Here is an 11,727-nt window from a genome sequence, read left to right on the forward strand (position 1 = left end):
CCATAATAGGATTTTATTTATGCTTTGCATTTTATTTATATGTTGCATGCATCGCTAAATCGCCATAACTAAAACATGCATTATCATCTTAATCGAGTTTATCGACCGTGTCAATTACAATTATCGTAGTTCACCGCTTTAGTTCACTTAAAACGTGATAGATAATAAATTGACATGACCTCTCGCTAAAATAATCAATTGAGACTTAGCCTTACCAAAAAGTAGAAACCATGAAAACCTATTTCGTGAGGGAGTGCACTCGGCCACACCGGGGTACAAACCTTGTTACGTAGGGGAAGTGGGTGATAAATGTCTATCCACCGAATTCATGTTGATGAGGGAATTATCGGCTACACCGTGCCCAAGTTAATGTGGGTTTGGATCATGGACACATTTATTCGAAATTTGGATTGAGCTCAACGGAAGTATTCGTGACCGTAGTTGCATGTGTTCCGGGTTAAAGATAAATGTTAATGTAATTTTATCGACCAAGAGTTCTAAAACTAGAATCGATTAAAGAGTTAATCCACCGAGTTATATTAATAAGGGATTTATCGGCCACACCGTGCCCAAGTTAATATGAATTTGGATCTTGGAATCATTTATCATAGTTGGGTAGAGGTTACTATGTAAATGCTTTACTTGTTATTTACAAGTAATAATAAAACGATAAATGTTAAGTTTTCCACTATTCTGTTATCATATTGTTCTATTTCTTTACCACAATTCATATACGATATCATTTCGTTTTTTTTTTTGATTCAAATCTCTATTAAAACATCGTAACTAAAGACAAAATTTGAATTTTTCTTTTAAAAACCTCGTATTATCCATTGTAAGGATCTCTTGTGAAGAGTATAGATAAAAGTTATTCGTGATCAAAAGGGTTTTTGATCCTTGACTAACATATCTACTTACAATGAATTGTTTCTCATATGCTTAATTGAGTTAAGTACTTTGAAACGTTACATCATTTTGGTAACTAGATTTGTTTGAAATCAAAATTGACCAAAATACCGCAACCACTTCAATGAAAGTTTTAAGACTAAACAAACGAATGAAGAGTAGTCTTCATGAATTTCAATTTTTGCTTCTCTAAGCAAAGACTCATTGAAATAAGTGGGAGCATTCTCTTAACCGTTAAGAAAAGGATGAGGTTTAAAGAAGTAAAATTAGAATGGAATTGATACAAGGTAATGTTAAAAGTAAAGTTATTGAGAATAACGATACTAAACCTATCAATCCCGACCGATAAAGTTTCCATTGGCTTAATTGTTGGACGCTAGAAAGGAAACTACTCCAAATTATTGAAGAATCAACAAGTTAGTTGTGGGACATCTAATGGGACCTTCTTCTTTAAATGTTTATTTGATTAACATAAATTTTGCTAGTACTACTTCGTCAATATTAGAAACCAGTGGAGGTTTTCATCATTGTATTTGATACATAGGATGATTAGAATGTGACAACTAGCAACAATGATGTTGAGAGATAGAGTCATTGTGTACTCAATCTAGTTTTTGGGTTTAGAATTGTGACTATTAAGTGCATGAACTCTAATTAAGAATATAAACTTGTTAAGATACAAAAGAGGTTTCACTTTTGTGACCCTATACACCATGATTTGATGTATGGCTAGCCCATTATCAAGGTGATTATATTCTAAACCAAACTAGAATGATATATCATGAAGATGATGCAAGACTCAAATTGGTAACCCAAGATTAAACCTTAGACTCTGGAATGATGAACGCAAAGAGTTATCGAGTACTCTTGAAACCATTAGGTTGTTAATCTTATGGTATATGCGTATCTTGTATTCAAAGCAAGATGTCTCGTGCCTTTTGGTTGAAAAGGAGATCGAGGTTGTAAATCATTGATCCAAAATAGGTTGATCATTTTCTTTTACCAACGATTTAAGTTGACGCTAATATGTTCACTTAATAAGGTAAATAGAGAAATCTTTGAAGAAGTTCAAAGAGTTCAAAGAATCACGATTTAGTCGTGATGGGATTATCAAAGCGAAGACTTTGATATAAGCCAAAGGAAATGTGATATAGTATCACAAATTAATCTCTCTTAGCACGCATTATGGGATAATGTGTGGTTGGATAAAGAAATCAAACGCTATTCGATATGGTTTGGACTTCAATCAAGTTACCTTGAGTTACTTGATCCTTTTGGGGATTTTATCATTTTGTCTAAATTATTTTTCCACTAAATCTAAAACGAATCATATGAGATATGAAATGGTTGAATACCATGCTTGTAAGTTTTCAAAAGAAACAAATGCTCATTTTTCCTTACTATAATCACGAGTACAACCGGTTTGTGGCTCGTGAAGCTGTCTTTCTAGAATACAAGTTTATTTCTAGAAGACAGAGTAGGAGAAATTATTCAAGAGCCACAAAGAATGTTATGTCGCAAATTCAAGAGCCACAAATAATGTTATGTCGCAAGAAACTGGTCTTTCTTGGCTACATGAGACGTTTTGTGTAAGACGTTGTTTCTTCAAAACCTAGGAGGTTAAAGTCATCACTTGTTGAAGATGATGAATTAGTGTTACTTTTAGAAAGTAAAGAGCTTGCAACTTACAAAGAAATTGTTTGATTCAAGTTGATTACTTCTGGAAAGTAATGAACATATGACTTACATGAGAGTGTTTAAGTCACAACTCAATACAAGGCTTAGAGCCATGAAAATCCGAAATAAATTCCAAGTGAATTGTTAGATATCAAAGCTTGATTGGTAGCAAAGGGTTTTGCACTAGTTGAAATGCTTAAGTCTATTTGGATCTTCTTATGGATTGTGTTTCATTATGATGATATACATATAGCGAGTGAATCTAAAACCCACTTCTTCTATTAGAAGGAATGTATTCAATACATGTCTTGAGTTTTGTAGATTCTTGCAATCCTAAGATAATGTGAAACTTAAGAGAGGGTCTTAAGTAGGACATCAATGAGTTGGAATCAATGTTTTGATCATGTTATAAAACTTTTCTCGATAAGTCGAGAAGTTGTGTTTATACATGGAGTTTAGTGGGAGTTACGGTAATTTTAATTAGTCTAATATATGGATGACATATTGATCATTGGGAATGATTTAAGACTTGGAGTAATATAATACATCTTTAATATCCAGATTTATGTAGATAAATCCACATGATATTAGCGTCAAATAAGAAGTCTTATGTTGATAAGATTCATGATTAGTTCAATCGAGTTGAACATATTTGATTGATTCCATTTGCTTCCGCTGCCGGATCAATTAAATGAATAATGATGTATAACGCTTCATATACTTTGAGTGTAATGAATTATTTCAAATCGAATTTAAGTAATAGTTACCAAATAGCCATATTGATTATTCTTAAATGCTTGAAGAAGCATTCAAGATGCAAAGTTAAGTGTTTTTGAAATTCACAAATTTGTGTAAGGGCTTACACTAATGACTGTTGAGATTGCATAAGGTTTCGGACAAAAAACCGTATTCAAAACACGTGAAGATGGTTAAGGAACCATTGTGGCTATGTTATTTAAGAAATAGATTTGCTAAGAATCGTTCTAGGCAATAAAGAACAATGAGAGATATTTACAACGGAAATTGAGTACACTTGCAATCATGAGATGTGCAAAAAGGATGAGTCCCGCACACTGTGAAAACAGTGGGAGCTATTATAAGGCTAGAGGGCCTATGTCTAGATTGGATCTAGACACGTACTCAGAAAGTTTTGTAATGCAAATATATACATTACAAAGGAAAACGAGTATGTAGTAAGGTTGGGTAAGGTACAAGAAGTTGATAAAACCTACTAACCAAAGCCTTCTCATAGGCTTAACATGATGAGTCATGTCATATGACATTTCAAATGCATTGAGATGAACAACTACATATAAGATGAAAATGGTTTGTAAAAATATGAAGTAGTAATCAGGTATTGACTATTCATATGTAATAATCACATTTGTCGTTCGACTTTTTAAATCTAAAAACTCCTTTTATACCTTGTTACATCCAAACGGGTTGTAGAGACAATATTGAACCCCGTTAAAGTGAACCCGGATTAACATGGTATTTGCCCATAGTCACTTGTATGAGGTGACGTCTCGAAGTGACTAGAGTGTGATGCGATTGATGGCAAGTTCAAGTGCCATAGAGTCATGTGAGATGACTAGTCGATCACATAGGCAGAATGTTAGGAACACTTTGTCGGGCCTTACGACCGCTTATAGAGTTCTGGCAAATTTATAAAGCCTGGTCGTGGCGAGAGCTACTATAGTATTCTAATGAGTCGATTCTTTTGACAAAAGACTGTTCACCTAAGGTGGCACAGTTTCAGATTAACTTTGATTTATGTCACTACGACCTTCGTAAATGGGGTCAAATGGGCATATTTTGGGTTATGATGGATGTGGCTAGTCGAAGGGAATAGTGCGATAGGAATTGTCCACCCCCTTGTCAGGGTTAAAACAATATCTCAGGGCCACTCGAGGAGCAATGAACTGGAAATGCGTGGCCACGCTCGGAAGGTATCTATGGTAGATAACTCCGGTCAATCAGTTATTCTCCAGATCGAGGAAACCACTCTCGATATGATCACTTGCAAGTACGACCTGAAAGACACCTTGCATTGAGTGGGACATAGTAATAGGACAAGAGAATTGGTGACGCACACTTGTCGAGGACAAGTGGGAGATTGTTGGAATAAGTGTCCTCCGACAATAATGCGATCACAACTGTCGATCATGGTAATCACATGTTTAAATCTCATTTTATGAATACATGTGGGATGTAATATTTTACAGTCAACTGGTCCACACATATCGGTAATGATTGGCTGACTAGAGTTTGACATTACTGTCGTGCGACGGTGGTGATCAGTTGACCCCCTTAGGTCATACCTAAAGGGTGACGCTCTTAATTGATTATTTAATAATCGTATGTCGATACGAGTTAATTAAATTGCTTAAAATTGACGGGTGATTTTGTGAGTAAAGTTAACGTGTCTTATTGTAATTTGATTAAATGAGATACGGTCTAAGTAATCGAATTGTTTTATTACTTAGATAAAATTATTGTTTACGAAATAATTGAAATTGAAATTGAATGAATAATTTATTATAAATTCAAGACGTTGTAATTTATAATTTGATAAACCGTTTTGGCACAAGTAATTACGAATTACTAGTCAATTTTGTATATGACATATTTTATGAGTATGTTGATTTTTAATATGTTAAAAATACATTACAATTTCATATGTCAAGTAACATGTCACATATGTTACAATTGACAAATGACCATAATAAAATGGACCATCCATTTTATGTTAAATTTGCCGAAAATATGGAGGGAGTATAAGGTTTATATTGTGTTTTTATTTTAAGTGGAAAACATAATGATTATGCCTAATGACTAGCCATGCATGCCTAGTCTTGTCTTGAGAAAAACACAAGACCATGCATTGGGCTCTCCTTCCCCCTCCAACCGGTTTTCAACATAGAAAAGACAAGGGCTTTTCTTTTATTATTCACTACTTCAACACATAATTTTCTAGTGTAAGAAAATTGATTATTCTCTACATTTTTGTGAGACATTTTTAGAGAAAGAAAAACCACAAAAACTCTCTTCTCTAAACCGAAATAGAGGAGAATAAAATAAATATTTTGGGTCAATTTTAAGCTAGATTAATAATATTACTAGTTCATAATATTATTAATTATTAAGAGTAACACCTTGGGTATATGCTTTTGGGAGAGGTTCTAATTTGAACCTTATTCATCCATTATAAGGAAAGCTCAAGAACTAACAAGAAGGAGATCTTGTTGGTGCCCAAATAGCCGAAATAAGATGGTGAGAAATAGATTTTTCCATCTCTTTTATTAAAGTTTGCATGCATAAGATCTAGCTTTTATTTTATGTCTAAATAAATTATTTCATATATTAATATGTAAATTAATGTGATTAATGATTTCTAACACTTATGATGTTCATTGTGAATGTAGCATAATTCACATTTCCCATCATTTGGAATACCAAATACCAACAGTCTATCCTTAGTTAGCAATCTCTCTTTAGTAGCTAACCAGGCTATAAATGAATGTTTAGGGACGTTGAACCTGTTCCAAACCACAGGAGACCAAGACACTTTTGTCTGAGGCCCTTGCAACCATCTGTATCCAGCTACCACAAAGTATTCACCATTATTATCACACCACTGGTTGTTAATATAACCATGCTTGAACTGATCCTTGACGCCACAGATTTTCCTCCAAATCCAGCTTGAACTTAAAGAAGGTGCATAGTCAAACCAGTCCCTACCATTCATATACACATGGTCTACCCATTTTATCCACAAGTGGTCACTCTTTCTTGCCAACCACCAGATGAACTTTCCTATTAAAGCAATATTCCACAACCTGCAATTCACAATTCCAAGGCCCCCACATTTTTTCTCAGTACACAAAGTTTCCCATGCTACAGAGGGAGCCCTCCTATACTGATCACTCCCAGACCACAGATAGTTCCTACAAATAGTAGTGATCCTATCAATGACTGTGACAGGCATCACAAAGATTCTAGACCAGTAAACATGAAGTTGAGTAAGAACAGCTTGCACCAAAACTAGTCTCCCATTATAGCGGAGTTTTTTTGCACCCCAACCTCTTAGCTTACCAACAACTTTCTCCACAAGTCTCGTGCAATCTCCAATAGCCATACGTTTATAAGAAATTGGGATACCAAGATATTTAAAAGGGAAATTCCCTTCCTTGAAACCTGATATCCGCAACACATAATCCACCTCTCCTTGGCACATGCCATTGAAATAGATGTCAGATTTATCACAGTTCATTTCAAGCCCAGAGACAGAGGAGAATGTAGCAAAAGCTCTCAACATAAGTTTAGTAGATCCTTTGTCACCCCTACAAAACATAATAAGGTCATCTGCAAAACACAGATGACTTAGCTTCAGAGATCTGCAGAGAGGATGATAGTTGAAGTCCAAATTATCAGTCACTACATTTAACACTCTACGCAAGTACTCCATACAAATAGTAAACAACAAAGGAGACATGGGATCTCCCTGTCTAATACCTCTCTTCCCTGGAAAATACCCAAAGTTAGACCCATTGATTGACAAGGTAAACCAGGGTGAAGAGACACACATCATGATCTACTTTACCAACTTATCAGGGAACTTTAGAGCCAGCAACATATGTTCAATGAATTGCCACTCTATGGAGTCGTACGCTTTTTTAAGATCAATCTTCATAATACACCTAGGAGAGCAGGATTTCCTATTGTATAACCTCACTAAATCCTGACAAATTAAGATTTTATCAACAATCTCCTTTCCTTTAATGAATGTACTTTGATTATCACTAATTATCTCAGGCAGAACATTGGCTAGCCTATTGCAGATCACATTGTAAATGATCTTGTAAAGGACATTGCAACAGGCAATGGGTCTAAAATCAGCCACACTAGTAGGTCTATCCTTTTTAGGAATCAAAGTTAGGGTAGTAGAAATTGAAGAATTTAGTTTAGATCTTCATTAGTTCGATTGTTTACATTTAGTTGTTGGGTTGTAATTGAAGATATTGAAGAATTTCTTCCTTATTTCAATCTAAGTTTGAAACTTTTTAGTATAATTCCATCCTTATTTCATATTTCTTTGTTTGTTTACATTTCAAGTTCATCTTATTTGTTGTTTGAATTAGTATAATGTTTGTTGATATGTTTATGTTAGTTTCTTCATTTCTTTACATGTTTCTTACAAGTATATGTGAGTGGTCCCTTCTAGGGTTTAAGAGGATCTTGGGTAAGACTTGGATAATGAATATGGGTTGTTAACATATGGGTTTTGGGTAATTTCCTGGTCCTCATATTCATGCATATAAGGTGTTTGATGAAATGTTTGTATGAAAATTCAAGCCACTCATTGATGTATGCTTAGTATTTCCTTAAATGAGAATAAAAAGGGATGCTTGATACCCTGTTCATGAAGTGTTAGACTTAAAGTGAATATTTTGTGAATGAGTTTAGGAAACTTAAGCAATTAGTGTTTAAACCTAGACTAATTTGTTACCCATTACTTGTTCACACCTTATTCTTGTCCATCTTACTTGGGTGAACCCAAAGACCCTAACCTTTCCATATATCATCTACATCTCTTTGTGTTAGTGTTACCTTGCTTTTAATTTACTTTTAGTTAGAACCTAGTTGTAAGTATCTATGAAATACTACAGATTTTAAGTATATAGTACTCTGTCAAACAGGATGTGCTCGACCGAGTGTGTCATCGGGTGCTTTGAGTCAGGCTTCTAACTTAGGTTCACTCGGTCGAGTAAGGAGTACTTGGTCGAGTGTCTTGGGTACTCCGCCAAGTGCCCGGTCTGACGAGTAGCTTTTCCGCGGTTTGATTAGGGTGATCAGGGAGATATATATTTCGATAAATCATTTCGTTAATCAGTTTATTATGTAATACTACGGTTTTCAAAGTCTGTTACTCGGTCGAATATGGCTTACTCGGCCGAGTAATGCGTCGTGTGTTTCTGGTCAGGCTACAGTCCAGGAATACTCGGCTGAGTATGGTCATACTCGACTGAGTAAGGGATACTCGACCGAGTATACTCTATACGATCGAGTATCCGGTCTTACGGGACTTATTTCTGCGGTTTGATTTAGAGAGGATTAGAGTTATAAAACGGGATTTACAGTTTCATAATTACTTTTGTGGAAAAGGGCCACCCGCGCCGCGCGCACCCGCTTGTTGTGGTTTTGAGGCGGCGGCACTTCTCACACGAAACCTTGGTTTGCCAAAGCACGTCATGGGCCGTTACCGATTTGTGAGGCATTGAAACCAGTGAAAGGTTGAATAAGCCTGCATGTGTGGAGTCGCCACCAATTTATTATGGAAAATTGGAAACCGTTCGAATACCTTGTGCCATGTTAAGACACAAAGTAATGACATGAATACTAAGAACTCGTTAACCTTAGCATTCTATGTCTAGAATGACTCTCGAGATGCCAATGGACACGGATGTCCAGAGATAACTGGAGTAAGGGGTGAGGGTACGTATCAGGAAGTTCTTTAATTCGAACACTTAATCCTGCCCGCCTCGATAGCGGCCTCTACTAATGATTAAAGAACTCGTTCATATTTGATATGTCGTCGATTTAATGCATGCAATGAAATAAACATGGATTAATCCTAGCATGTGAAATTAGACTATGTCGGTTAACACGTGTTTTAGCAAACAATTTGGTCGAAGAATTTATTTTTCTATTCAATACATGTGAATGCCATACAATTAAATCATACGTAATAATAATTACGATAAATCAATTACAATAATTAAAATTACAAAGATTACAAGCTTTATTTGATCTACGTCAAAAGCACGCTCAAAGACGGGATTTCGAAGAAGAAAATAAAAGGAAAATAAAATTAGAATTAAAATATGAAAATATGTCATATTAGAGGTGATAATATGAATATTATTTGATTTAAACCGTAATTAGGAGCTACGTCAAAGTGAGAAAGAGGTTAGAGGCAGAAACCAACCCAGAACAGGCGCAGCATCTGCTGCGTCCTCTGGAAGAGGCGCAACACTTCATGCGTCTGTTCTCGAGCTGAGTTCTGGCTGTGAAGTCAGAATCGCAACACTGTTATTGTTCTTTGGTAGATTTAAGATGGATTATCGATATTAGACTCGAATTGAAGTGTTTTAACCGATCATATGTATCTGGGCAAGTCATGAAACGAATTAAAACGAGAAATTACAGCGGTTTACATGATTATGATTATACGATGAACTCGTGTCGGAAATACAAAAAGGCGAAACTTGAGGTTAGATTAAGACGAAACTGGACAAATAAGATTCGGAAGAAAACTTATGTATCAAATTGGGACTCCAGAACCTCGACATGAACAAGTCGAAACCCCGAAGAATCAATTTGAATTAAAACGGCGAAAACCCGCAAGTATTGAATTACTCGGAATTAAGGACGAATTAAGCATTGTTATTAAAAGAGAGTTGTTAAAATATGATTTATATATTGAAATAACAAAAAGAAGGAAGGAAAATGAAAGAATAATAAAAGGAGGAAATTTGCAGGAAGTCGAGGAAGAAGAAAAAGAGCACGAGCAGGAGGCAGCCTCTGGAAGAGGCGCAGCAAGGCTGCAATCCTTCCTGAAGGCGCAGCTGCTGCTGCATTTATTCTCGACGTCTGACCTCTGCTTTTTCGTAAAAACGGCTTTAAAAGATGGATTTTAAATCAGTTTTCGAACGTACTCTTGATATAGATTTACATTAATTGATACAAAATAAAAGTACAATAATAAAATGGGATTTACACCCTCAGACTTACATGTTTAACGAAACGAGATTGACTAAAGTTATCGTTTAGTGATTGCTCGACTCGAATATGCGTGGAGAGTGCTCTCGTTAGAGGATTTAGTAGATTGATTAGGTTGATTAAAGGTGGAGTTGGTCAAGTTGGTCGGTCTATGCAACGTGACTGGGACTGAGAATGATCTGAGCTTACGTGGTCGATTGATCAAGCACGTAGGCGTCGAAAGGCAATAGCGTAGTCTAGAATGCAAAGAGAGAGAGAGAGAGAGAGAGAGAGAGAGAGAGGGGGAGAAAGGGTGGAACACTCGCGTGCCAAATATTGAGGCCGAAGGCCTCTATTTATACTAAACATATGGAAGAGTTTTGGAATAACATGGATTTAGAAACAAATCTCAAAAATATTCTGGAAAATGCGAAAATAGGACTGGAGAAGAGGCGCAGCAACTACTGCGTTTCTTCGAAGAGGCGCAGGATTTGCTGCGTCTTTTCTCCAGCGGTTTCCTCCTCGGCAAGAAAGATTTCCGTGTTTTATTATAGAATTTCGGTAGATTTACACTTCCTTATTCCATGAAACACAATATTACGGTAGATATTTACTTAAAATATTAATTTTAATTAGGAATAAATATCTAGAGAATTCTAGAACATTCCGGAATATTCCGACTCGGCATTTAAACGGTTTTTAGAAAATGAAGCGATTTTTGACCCGGACTCCAAATGAACTCTAATTATTGTTAAAACGACCGTATCAGTGCGTAGATGACGACCCAGGAGTTGACTCGAGTGTTTGAGCTATCACTTGACGATGAACTTACGGACTGTCATAAATCGTTCCGCGTATCAAACATGCGGCCCAATCATCACTGGATGGTTGGCGGGAGGTGTAGAAATGAGGTATCTACAGAGCCCCCACTTTGACTGAGGCTTAGACAAGGCGAAAGTCAAAGTATAGCCATCAGGTCAATCGAAGATTACAACCTGACGACAATGGCGACGCGAGGCGGCTCAAGGGGTCTGAACCAGGGACCTGCCTTTGGGAACATTTTAAAGTCTGTCGACCATCAGGGAGGGTAGTTTAAAGTCCATTAGACTACGTAAAGAAGCTCGCCAGCCATAAGAAGAGACCATACTTGGGACACCCCTGGGTGAAGGATTCGAAGGTACAAATACTCTTTGGAGAATTTTATCTTAAACTCTGTGGGGAAGAATCATATGTTGAGTCAACAACGGCGCGTCCTTGGCACCGCTGAGGAGAAAATAATAGATCGACAACGACGCGTCCTTGGCATCGCTGAGGAAAATAAAGGTGTTTGACTGACAACGACGCCTCCTTGGCATCGCTGAGGAAAATAAAGGTGTTTGATCG

The sequence above is a fragment of the Silene latifolia genome, chromosome 11 (genome assembly GCF_048544455.1).
Source record: "Silene latifolia isolate original U9 population chromosome 11, ASM4854445v1, whole genome shotgun sequence".
In the NCBI taxonomy this organism is placed as follows: Eukaryota; Viridiplantae; Streptophyta; class Magnoliopsida; order Caryophyllales; family Caryophyllaceae; genus Silene; species Silene latifolia.